Raw genomic sequence first — 12,856 nt, forward strand, 5'->3', positions numbered from 1 at the left:
TTTTGGGTCAGCTGAGCGGAAGAGGCAGGTGATTTATCATCTGAGAGAGTGACCACAGATGGAAAGTGAAAAGGGGCTCAGGACTAGTCTTAGACCCCTATCTTTAGTCTTCAAGCCCCCTTTCCTAACCCAGGAGGGCATCCCGCCAGAGCCTTAAGGCTTTGGCTCCCAGAGCTCCCTTTGGGGTAAGTGGCGGTCCCCTAATAAGGACTCCAGAGCGCTGTGCGGCCCCTTTAAGAGTCCAGCTCCTCCCCGCTCCAGGGAAAGTTTCAGCTTTTTCCGCCTCACGGGAGGGTGAGAAGGGCCGGCAGCCGAAGCGGAGTTGCGGTCTTCCTGGAGCCTTAGACCCTGCCCTGAATCCGGCACTGGGACGTCTCGCCCTCTCGTGGCACCTGTTGCAGGTGACAGGTAGGTCTGTGGTCAGAGGCCGCCCCTTTGCCGTAGGTCCGGGACTCCTCCCGGCCCCCAGCCCATTTTCGGTGCCTAAGCGTCCCCACCCCCATCTTAGGGACCTGCGCCCCTCCCTATCCCCTTCCGCTTTCCCAGTCTCTCCTGTTCCCTTCTGTTTGTCTGCCTCTCAGGACCGCACCCCCTACTCCTTGACTCCCGTCTGCTTGGGGCGGTCCTTCCCTGCCAGTTTGCTTTCTCCTGGGCCCCTTCCTTGGCCCACACGTCGCTAACGAGGGCTGTGCCCCTCTGTGTCCCCTGTGACGCCTCAGGCAGAGTGGCCGGCTTTTCCCGCCTGCGGCAGCTGATGCACCTCCGGACAGCTGGCCCTGGGGGCAGGAGTGGGGCCGGAGCTACTAGCGGGAACTGCGCCCTGGGAGGCGTCAAGTCACCTTTTCGCCGGTTCCTCTCGCAGCACCCGGCCATCGCGCGTGGTCTCGGCGCCGCGCTCCTTCCGGACGTCGGGCGGCGTCGTCTTCCCTGGCCTCAGCCGGCCTGTCACGGGTAAAGGCTGCGGGCCGGTTGGCCCCAGTCGTGCCTCAGTGGGCTCCTTCTGCACTTGGGGCAGGGGTCCCGGCTGTGTGCTCTAGAGCTGAACTGCTTAATCTTGCCACCCTGCAAATAGGCTGCGGAGGATTTGCTCCTGGAGGATGGTCCTCAGCCCTCAGAAAGGGCATAGAACACTTCTGTATTCTATGATGGTTTGTAATGGGGCAGATGAACGTCTCCAGCCCTTAACATTGAATTAAATGGTTGGTTTTTGGTGATGAAATCATTTGGTGAGAATTCTGATGGCTCGAACAAATGACCTTTTCTCATTAACTTTTTCTTCCCCCAGTACCCTGCTTCTTCAGGACCAGGGGACCTAGCATTCCAGAATACAGCTTTTGGTAGGGTTGGCCCTAGACCTTGAACATTTATAGCAGAAAACAGTCTTCAGTACATCCTTGACTTCCTATTTTTAACTGGCTTTTTTCCCCCTGCTCTTTTAGCTCCCCACTGCCACCCCTCATAAATTCATTAATATTAAGGTATTAATGACCTAATGTGTTTATCAGCTGGTTTGTGGGGGGAATAATGTCTAGTGTAAAGAGATGAGACCTTGAGGAAGTTTTTTTGTCCTGGTTATTATTTTGTAGCACCTGCTGGAAATCCTAGTAGAAAAGACCACCAACTTGGCTTGTGAGACTTTTCCTGGCAGGAGGTGAACATTTCTGGTAACACAATTTCGGAGTAGTGAAATGGCGTTTGGAGGTATAATTGGCCTGTGAGTGTATGTATCATTATGATTGGTACTCTCTGAGCTTTTACCCTTAAAGGCTAATACTGATAATGGTTGTTAGAATCCACTGAGCCAGGTCCTATGATAAGTTCTTGACATAATTATCTCATATAATCCTCATGGTAACTCTGCAGTAGGCACTGCAATTATAATTGTGTTATGATGAAAAGGAGACGTTGAGAGGTTAAGTGCCTTGCCCCAAATCACCCAACAGATGAGGGGCAGATCTGGGTCATCTGACTGCACAGCTGTGTTCCTATCCCCTGTCACACCACCTCTGTTGTCTTAGATGTTAGGAACACTAAATACCTCCCGAGTGAGGACTGAGGGATTAAAAATTTCCCTTCCAAGCCGAAGCATAAGTTTTGGTCCTTGACTCCACCCTGAATGCACTGCAGAAACTTGGGACCACTTACCTCACTGGTATCTTTACCCACTTTACCACTTCCAACAGGGGCCCAGTTCCCATGTTGCCGTTATAAGTACACACCCCTGAGTGTACCCACCTGCCTGAATGAAATCTCTGGGGCTCCTAGTTCAGTAGTAGTAATTGTCCTGAAGTTAGGACAAGGTAACTCTGGATTCTAGGGATTTATGCCTGGCTCAACTTCTTCCTATCCTGCTGGCTAGGGGAGAAATGAGGATGTGGTATCGGATAAGGATTTCCCAACAGCCAGGCCAGAGAGACTGAAGGGAAGTGTTTGCTTATTTTATCGTGGGATGGATGGAGTACCTTAGGCAGGGACAGTCCAAGAGAAAATGTCCTCCCTGATGTGATCTCCTGGCCTTTGCTCAAACTGCTTTTATTTCCCCTGAAAAGATTACTTGCCACCCATACCCATTCCCCTGCCATTAATTACTATTCGCCTCAAAATTTCCCTTCTTTGGGAAGCCTTTCTAAACACAATTCCTTCCTCTAAGCAGAATTACTAGTTATCCTGTGTCCTAAAGCACTTTGTTTACACTTCAGGAAATTCTTTAACACCTCTTAGTTGTTTTTCCACCTGGAAGGTTGTAACCTCTTTAAGGGCAAGGTCTGAATCTTGGAGCTCTCTCTGTCTTAAGCATAAGAAATTAACAAATATTTGTGCTAAGAACTGGGGTCTGATGATGGTAGAATTGAAGTACAAAAGACACTTTTTTGAGGCACTTGAAATCCAACAGCTAGGAATTTGTACTTAAATGTCACCTCAGTGAGGCCTTCCCTAACCATCCTGTTTAGACTTGCAACCCTTCCCAGAATATTCTGTGTGCCCCTTCCCTACCTTATTACTCTAATGTAACATATTGTATATTTTATTCATTTTTTTCTTATTGTCTGTCCCTCTCCCCTCTCCATAATTTAAGTTCCATGTGGGCAGGGATTTCTGTCTCTTTTATTCACCAGGGGACCTCAGCATCCATAACCATACCTGGCACATAGGTACTTACTAATATTTGTTCAATGAATTAATCAATGGCATTACCATTCTAGGAATTGGCACTTGTTTGTGCTCTCCTGGAACTGAAACTAAGTGTTAATTGTCTGTCACCCTATAGCTGCAAGGTTGCCCTGGGTCCAGTTCTCAGTTTTCCTCCTACTGAGTTTTCCATTGAGATTGCATTCCTGACAATAACTTTGACCTAGTTGGAAGTACTTCCTCTTTCTCTTAAGGCATGAGTCTCTGGATGGAAACTTCTGAAGGTTAAAGTGGAAATGTAAAGATGGGGTGCTTCTTGTGGCTAGAAAGGGAGGCCGCACTGAGAGTATGGTGGTGTGGATTATCAGATGTCTTGATACATTTTAGGCATTTGAAGAGCTAAGTAAGAAGCTGGGGAAAGTTACTGTACAATAGAGAAATGAACAGCCCAAAAGAATAAAAGATGCCACAAATTAAGCTTCTGACCTCAAATCATCCTTTTAGCCTATTAGGCATGAGGTAGTTATTGGATTATTAACTTTATGGAAAAGCCATTGCTGAGTGCTACTTGTGTAGTACTTGAAACCACTATGTAACCTAAAAGAAAAAAAAAAGGTACTATTCTGCTTAAATGTGTTTTGAGATATTCAGAAGGAAAAAAGGGGGGCTAGAATCCTTTAAAAAGACAGGCTTGGAAGGAATTAGGCACTTGATAAGGTGATAAATACGTGATTCTTCACCATTTGATGAAAACTTCTGTGAAACTCAAATTTGTACAAAAAATTTCTGCTCAGCCTTCTCTTCTACTAAATTTATCTCCCCAAACTCTGAACGTTGGAGTCACCCAGCACTAAGTCCATGAACTTTTCTCCATCTAAAATCTTCCTACAAGCACTCATCCAGCCCCTTGGTTTTAAATACCATCTATCTATATACTCATCACTTCCAAATTCTGACCCAAGCCTTTCTTCTAAGCTACAGCCTCAAACACGACATGGCCAAAACAGAACTCCTGATTCCTGTCACATCCCTAGCCCCTTCCCTCAGCTTCTTCTCAGTAAAATGGCACCAGCATCCACTCAGTTGCTCAAACCAAGAGCCGAGGGTCGCCCTTGATTCCTTTCTTTCTCTCATTCTCCAACATCCAATTCATCAGCCAGTCCTATTGACCTGAACTTCGAAGTGTGTCATATATTCTGCCATGTCTCCATTTCCTTTGCTTATCACCCTAGTCCAAGCTGACACAAGGCTGCAATAAACATCTGTGTACAAGACTCAAGGATGGATATAGATATAAGATATAAGAATACACACAAATATTCACGTGGGATAGCTTTCTAGTAGGAGAATTGTTAGGTCAAAAGATATGTACATTTAAAAATATGAGTAGACACTACCAAAGTGATATCCAAGAGGATTTATACTGACACCATTGAGAGTGCCTTTCCTCATGCCCTTGCTGAGGATGGACAATCTTTTCAATTTTTGCCAATGTGATAGGTAAAAAAATAGTATCTAACAGATTAAATTTGCATTTCTCTGACCACTGGTGAGGCTATCTTTTCATGTGTCTTAGCTGTATATATTTTTCCTAAGACTTACTCCTTAATATCCTTTGTACATTTTTCTTTTGGGTTATATATTTAATTTGTAAGAACACTATATTTATTAGAGATATTCACCCACAGCCTGTTATATAGTACATGATTTTTTTTCTTTCTAGTCTGTTATATGTCATAACTTTGTTCATGATGTGTACCCCTCTTGAAATCAGATAAAACACACTATAAAACATTAAAAAAAAACATGTTCATTAGATTTGGCAATTAGGAGGTCAGTGACGACATCAGTGCAACAGGAAGAGAGAATGCATATTGTAGAGGGTTGGGGAGTGAGCACTGAGGACTGATAAGGAGTATGGTATACACTTTGAAGAGGCTTGGCTATGATGGGAAGGAGAGTGTTTCTTATAGACAGTAGTGTGCAAAGGACAAGAAAATGCTGTTAATTTTCTTTTATTTTAAATATAGGAGAGATGAGCCCATTTGTGTTTAGATGGCATAGAGTTTGATGGTGCAATGTCACTGAGAAAGCAGGAGGATGGGGGCTCCATAGTGAAAGACATGAAAAGATTGGCCTTAGAGGACGGGAGGTGGCTTTTTCACTGAGACAGGAGGGAAAGCAGGCAGGATTGGTGAGGCTATGGAGAAGGAAGGAACTGTCGAACAATAGGATTTTGACGGTTGCCCCATCTCATGAGAGTGGTGAGCATTTGAAATAGCATTTGAGAGAGATGGGGAGAGGAGCTCTTTAGAGGTATATCATCCAGATTGCCACATCATAGTGAGCCAAGAAAAACTTGGATAATTTGAATGTGTCTCCACCCTATCATGGAAGCCTGTATCCATTCTCTCCAGCAGCAATCCTCTGCTCAGGTATAGAAACAGTGTGGACAATCTAATTTGGGGATTTTTCTGGATGACCGTGATAGAAATACAAGAGGGCAGGAGATTAGACACTGCTAGCAGAATAATTCAAATGATGGACCCACCATGGCTTTCATATCTGTTACTATCTAAACCTACCTTGAACTCAAGTAATTCTTAAGACATGGAAAATTTCCATGGCATCTACACTGTTTCTTATTTGTACCTGTATCAATTCAGACATCAGAATAGCGTTAGTATCAGTGTCTTTAAACTATTGCTTGCAACTTATAAGAAAGCCTGGGTTGATTTACTGATGGCCTACAATGTGCTGGTTTCTAGACTAGGTGCTTAAGATATAGTAGAGAAGAAGATAGACAATGGCCTTTTAAAATGGAACTTATTTCAGCAGGGGAGATATGTGTTGAACAATGTATCACACAATCAATAATTTAATCACAATTGCGATAGTTCTAGGAAGTTCAGTTTTCTTTTTTTTTTAGAAATCAAATTGTCACATTACTTTCTCCAACAGATTTCACCAATTTACATTTGCCAACAAAGTATGAGAGTATCTCCTGCATCCTCTCTCTTTAAAATTGAATATTTTAAAAAAAATTACTGAACTTATAGACAAATATAAAAAAGTCTTATTACCAGTAGGAGTGAAACTTTTACTTTTCTACATCTATTGGCCATTTGATTTTCCTCCTTCAAGAATTATCTGTTCATGATCTTTGTTTATTGGATACTTATCTCTTCTTGTTTTCAGTAAGTCTGTCTTTCTATGTTTGAAATAATTAATCACCCTTCTCTTTCTCCTCCCTTAGCTCTGGAAACACTAAAATAGATTTTACCCAGTCTCTCAGGCTATTCTATTTTGATTTCCTTTGAACTTCTTTCTTTCCTACTTTGGAAATGTTGGTGTGCTTAGGGATCTGACTTCATTTTTATTATTTGACCCAATAAAATATAACATATAAGTCTTCTGTTCTCTCTATATACCATTTCCCAGAGGTAACAATATTAAATTTGTATCTCTTTCCAGACATTTTCCATGCCTACATAAATATTTCCTTCCTTCAATATTTCCTTCCTTCTTTCCTTCCTTCCATCTATCTATCCATCCATCCATCCATCCACCCACCCTATCTATACTTAAATGTTAAGAAATGCAAATGGAATCATAATACCTATTTTGCAGTGTATTGTTAACTTAGTATTTGTGGTAAGCTTTCAATGTCAGGATATATAGAACTACCTCTGTCTTTAACAGCAGAATAGTATTCTATTTTATGTATGTACATAATTTATTTAATCAGTTTCCTATTGATAGATGTTTAAATTGTATTTTTTTTTTTTGCTGGTTCAAACATTGAGCATGCTTATGATATATATTTGTGCATCTACTTGAGTAGGATAAGTTTTTCAAAATGAAATGGCTCCATCGAAAATGATCAGTGATGCTAAAGATTCAGAGAAATCTAGGAAGATAAAGATTGATTATTGTCTGTTAGATTTAGAAGGTTCTTTATGATCTTGATATGCTGATTACTGAGAAATTTCAGGAGACTTTGGTGGACTGAGAAATGATTGGTGATATGAGGAAGTGGAGGTAGTGAATATAGACAATTACTTAGAAAAATTTGGTTCTGCAGATAGGGGAAGGTTTGAAATCCAGGGAAGGTTTTTTTTTTTTAATATATAGGAGGGACTTAAATATTTTTAAAGGATGATGGGAAGGAAGCGATGATTGATACAAGAAGTCTTTACACAGCAAAATCCTTATGTCAGATGGGAAAGTATCCAGAATGAGGTGGAGGGATTACCCTTAAACAAGAGAAAGGGCGTTTGTGTTGGGAAGAACAAAAACTGAATAGATATAGATGAAAATAGGTTTATACATTGTCTGAGGGCATTTTTATTTCTCCATGATGTAAGAGGAAAGATCATCCTCTTAGAGCAGGGGTTGAGGTGGGGCATGGTTTGGGTTGGAGATTTGAGATGCTTGAGGGAGGTTCAAAATAGTTATCGCGGTGACCAGGAGAGTAAACTAGGAGCAGGGAAGCATACTTGGAGTGTCAGGCAGTGTTAAGGTAAGCTTGTTGACCAAGAATTCGTATTGGTAATAATCCACCAGACTGTGATTTTTATTTTCTTCAGTAGATCTCAGGAGTCCCAGTCCAGGCTCAAAAGCACAACAGTTGGCTCTTCTAGGGTTATGTTTTTATTAGATATTTGCAATGAAAATTTGGGTTATTGAGGATATTGACAAGAGTGCAGTTGAAACAACAGAATCCATACTGTCTAGGAAAGGAAGTAAAGAAAGGAAGGAGATGACAGGGTAAAAGTAGAAGGGTCTATGGAAAGATGAACCCTCCCCCATGAGGTCTGAGAACCAGTGCAAACAGGCTAGAAGGTTAGGAGGTTGTAGTCAGAGTGGAATATTTGAATTAATAATATCAAAAGTGGAGAAGTCCTGGGTGATAAGGTTTTGGGTGTGGTTGAATGTAATATATGATATTTTTGATGTCAGCTCATTCATTCAACAAATATTTATTGTGCACACATTATATAGCAGATAGTGCTCTAGGCACTGAAGTTACAGGGATGAACAAAATAAAGTCCTTTCTCTCATATGGCTTACTATCTAGTGAGGGAGATTATTCATTTTTATAAAATAAAAGAACATCCTCCTTGATATGCTGATTACTGAATGCATAGTTTTATTTAGAAATAATAATAATAATAATAATAATAATAATAATAATAAAATGTCAAATATTTACATATATGGGGCTAGGAAAGTCTATCTAGACATTTTGAGTGCCTTACTTTATTGTAAGTTATATTAACTGACTTATGAAAATTCCTACCTACTCCCCCCTTAGAACTTTTTAAGGTATTTTCATATGCTGTATCAGAATTGAAAATAAAACATATATACACACACATATAATTTGGACATTTAAGCAATTTGAAATTTTTTATACTTTAGTATTTTTTTTAATATTAGGATATTGCTTCTAGCTGTAGACCAGATGTTGACAATGCATATACTAATCTTGATGTAATGCGTAAAGTAATTATGGTTGAGCAGACAGTTTAGGAGGGAAAGAGGGCTTACAACATGTTAATATTTTACTTTTATTTTATATTCTCCAATCTATACCAACTCTTTTGTGTACATATATCCATGTACATATTTTATTAACATTTTAAAAATAAATTAACATTTATTTTATATCTTATTGGCCTTAAATAACACCTTGAAATTATCTGCCACATATACTGTTCAATTTAAGTTCAACTACAGGTTATTGGATTGTGTTTAAGGTTTCTGTGGCCATAGCTAGATCACAGCATCCCTAAAATTAAAAAGAAACCAAATGCATGAAATCACAGTTATGTGTGACCATTAGTCACGTACCGTCATGATTTCTCTTTTAAGGGGGCTGTTTGGGTGATTTTTACGTTACATGGCCTGCAAGAAAGAATTAGATGGTAGCTAGAGTTTGTTTAGAAATTCTCACCATCTGTGACCCTAGCAGGAGAAGAGTGTCTTCTTTGTGGGGTGCTGGTTTATCAAAGCTTGTTGACTAAAGCTTGAACACCAAAGAAAATGGTGTTCCACACAGTGATGAGGCTTAACATTGAAAAATGACAATGTATTGGCTCTTACCAGACTTTAAAAAAATGTTTTGTACATATAAATGTCCTGGATTTTAAAATATTTTGTTTGTTTAGTTGGGGAATTTTGATCTTTTTAAGCTTTGAGGCTCTTAAGGAAAGGATCTTGGACAGAGAAGAGAATGAACTCTTCATCCTTTACCCCATCAACCTCATGGGGCTCTTGTGAGCCTGCCTGGCTCATGTGAGAGGAAGCTGCAAGTGTAAGTTTTGCAAGCTGGAAAGCCAAATGGGATTTGTCTTAATATATGTGTTTATCTTGCTACCAAAGGAAGTTTTTATGATCTTTTTTACTTACTTCTATGTACCACATTTATGGAGATCTGCTTTCTAGGATTAGTGGTAGGTTTAAGATACCTGGAGTTGCTGAGGAGCAGGTAAAAAGTATGAAATCATGAAAATAACACCACATGTCCATGTATCCAAGTAACCAATTTGCAAGAATAATATATAAAGACATCCAGCTTCCCTCTTGGATTCATTTCTGAAAAGTATATATTATATCCACTGGGAATTTCTTCAAACCATTTTTGGACAGAATTTAGTGGTATTGAAAGTTAACTATGTGGATTCAATCTGGAGGAAATTGCCCACACCTATGATTCTAAGAGCTAACAAAAGAGATCATACTTTAATTATAGTTATTCCCCTACCCCATATGCTCCTACCATCCTTGAAAAGGAATGCCCTAGATGAGAAGAATGTGTCCTTTTCCATGTGTAGAGTTGCTCTGAATCTGTTACACATTATTGCTTGGGGAGGTCAGGGGACTGAGAAAGTAAGCTGGACCAAGGGCCTCTCACATGTTCATCTGTTATTAGTTGAGGACTTTTTAAAACCTCTGCCTCTAGTTGCTAAGGGTAAGGTGTCCTCCTTTCCAAATATCACCATGTATGAGCAATATTCTCAGAATATGAAGAGACTGTATAGCATAGTGGTTAAGAGCTTGGACTCTGGTACCAGACTGCCTGGGTTAAAAAATTAGACTATCAGACTATCAGTTATAGGGCACATTACCTTGGGTAAGTTACGTGCTTGATGTGTGCTTCACTTTCCTCATTTCTAAAACGTGATAATATAGTATCTATCTCATATGTGATTGTGAGGACTAAATGACTCCATGTATGTAAAGTGCTTAGAAAAGTACATGGTACTTAATAAGCATCATAGAAGTGTTAGCTACTTTCTTCTTCTCCCCTTCTCCCCCACCATCATCATCATCATCTTAAACGGAGCTAAAACTCAAAATGTCTCAGTATATGCAAAGTCCACTTTTGTAGAACCTATTTGGAAAAGGATTATGTGGGCAAACGAAACAGTGCAACACCAAAATCATAATCTTGTAAAACTGAGAGCTAGTTACAAATTTCTTGTTGTTAAGGGGAAATAAAAAAAACTTGGCTACCATAATACTTTTGAATGTGCCCGGTGTGAGCAGGCCTGGGCACACTGTCTGAGGCATGGATGTGCTCCATAGGTGGGCTTGTGGGGGTCTAGACCCCAGTCGATCACTGGGCAGCCTCAGTTTCCCTTTGGTTTTGGAGCCTTGATTCTGAGTACTTTGTCCCCACTCTTGTTTTTGATCCTATTTTTAAATGCTATGCTATTTTATTATGTTTTATGTATCTTTTTAAGTCACTTTAAATACTGTCTGGAACAGTGTATAAATAAGTATCTTGTAAACTGACCATATCTAATTACTAACATTTGTTTAATATTTATGCTTATCTGCCTTTCCATGCAGAGAAGTACAGTGGCCTTCCATCTGTGCAAGAATACTGATTAGTTTCTCAAATTTCATAGTAAGGTGTCAAAACAGACATATGCTCATGTATTTTCCAAAGCATATGGTTGATAATAATTAAAATTAAACAGCTACCAATATTGGTTGCTTATTCTAGACCAGGCAATATTCTGTGCCTTTACTCATGATGTATACTTGAATCATCACAGCCTTAGGCAGGAGCTCTTATTGTTAAATACTGTTTTACAAATGCAGAAACTGAGACTCAGGGAAGTTGAATAACTTGCCCATGGTCGCATAGCTAAAAAGTAGAGAAGCTATGATTTGAACCCGAGCAGCCTGGCCCTAGATCCAGTGTTCATAGGCACTATTCTATGCTATACTGCTCTTGATTAGAAATCTAGCACATTAGAACTCCAAGTCCTAGTAGAACATTCACAGGTCCTGCAGATTGTACCTCAGTGTTAGGTCTTCGATATATCCCTTTCCATATCTGCTACTACTGACTTGTAGTTTGTGTTCTCATCATCTTCCCTCTGAATTTACACCACAGCCTCCTCAATCTATATTCTGCATAACTGTCACAGTGATCTAACACACCTTTGTCTTACCTAGAACTCTTCAACGGTTCCCATTGTCAAAGACTAATTAGCCATATTTCTGAGAATAGCATATCAAGCTCCTCTACCCATGTGATATGATCCCCACCTACCTCTTTCACATCCTCCCTTACAATGTACTATCCATAATCACTGCCTGCTTGGCCCCACCACATTACTTTATGCCTCCATGCTTTTGTAAATGCTGTCCACTCTACCTGATCAATCACCTGGTACACATTATTTATAACCAGTTCATGTGTTACTACTGGTATCTCTTTCTAGTCCCCTTTCCCCAAGCTGGAGTAGGTACCCCACCTTGGTATTCTAATAATACCCTGTATGTATATTTCTTTGGTTACCATGTTCTTTTATGATTATCTATTTAAGTATCACCTTTGATAGACCATGAGCTCTTTGTGGGCAGGGTCTATGCATTATTCTTTTATCCTTAGAATACGAACAGTGCATTATTCTGCACTGTTAATAGAATATTCACTAGTTAGGAAGGCCTACTATGTGCCAGCACCGCCTTTAGCACATAGTAGGCCTTCCTAACTAGTGAATATTCTGTTAACAGTACAGAATGCAGAACTCTAGGTCAGGAAAAGTACGATTGTGAAGGCCTTAAACCACAGAGACATTCAGAGATAACTACCAGGACAGCAGAGGGAAGTTTCAAAGAAGAATTTCTTGGGCCAGATACATTTACATTATTTAATCCGGAGCTGGAAGGGGTTGAGGGGATGGGAGTGGGGATCTGTATCCAAAGAGAACTTGGAAAGACCTGAGAAACCAGAGTTAACAGCTTTGTAATTTGAATCTACCTTAAATTTGTCTGAGTAGCTTGGACTAGACATTTAAGACACATTTTGATAAACATATTTAAGGTTGTTTACTTGGAAGGACATCACCCTAAAATTGGAAGGAGCAGTTGATAAAATAACCAACACAGTATCCCAATGTAAACATTTTATTGACTGTCAGCAATGTTGCATGCTCACTTAGCCATTACGGACCAGAAAGATGTTATCAGTGGGTGCCTTTGTGGCATAGGTGGCTGGATCCAAACAAGGATTTAGGGAAGGCCGCATCCCTAGAAACTTTCTTTTCTACATGGAGTCTTTTTATTTTTATTTTTTTAAGTTCTACACACTCACCACATAATCTGTATTTTGTCTCATTTTTCCATGTGCTAGAATCCATTCTGTTTTACTTTTAGATTTTTAAAATAGTTTTTTTTCCCTCAAAGGGGGCTGGATTTTCCT

At 40.0% G+C, this 12,856-nt stretch overlaps 1 protein-coding gene across 4 annotated transcripts in view; it reads left to right on the plus strand.

Moving 5' to 3' along the window:
• The first annotated feature begins 254 nt into the window (after positions 1 to 254).
• Positions 255 to 12,856, plus strand: part of SYTL4 (synaptotagmin like 4) — a 67,287-nt gene continuing 54,685 nt past the window's right edge. The window contains exons 1-2 of one of the 4 annotated variants that reach the window (XM_039874021.1): positions 262 to 408; positions 1,587 to 1,720. The gene's annotated coding sequence lies outside the window, so the exon portion shown is untranslated. Of the gene's footprint in view, positions 409 to 1,586; positions 1,721 to 12,856 lie in introns of all 4 variants that reach the window. The other 3 variants (XM_039874022.1, XM_039874020.1, XM_039874023.1) reach the window with 3 other exon arrangements.

The sequence above is a fragment of the Pteropus medius genome, unplaced genomic scaffold (genome assembly GCF_902729225.1).
Source record: "Pteropus medius unplaced genomic scaffold, Ma_sr-lr_union100, whole genome shotgun sequence".
NCBI lineage: Eukaryota > Metazoa > Chordata > Mammalia > Chiroptera > Pteropodidae > Pteropus > Pteropus medius.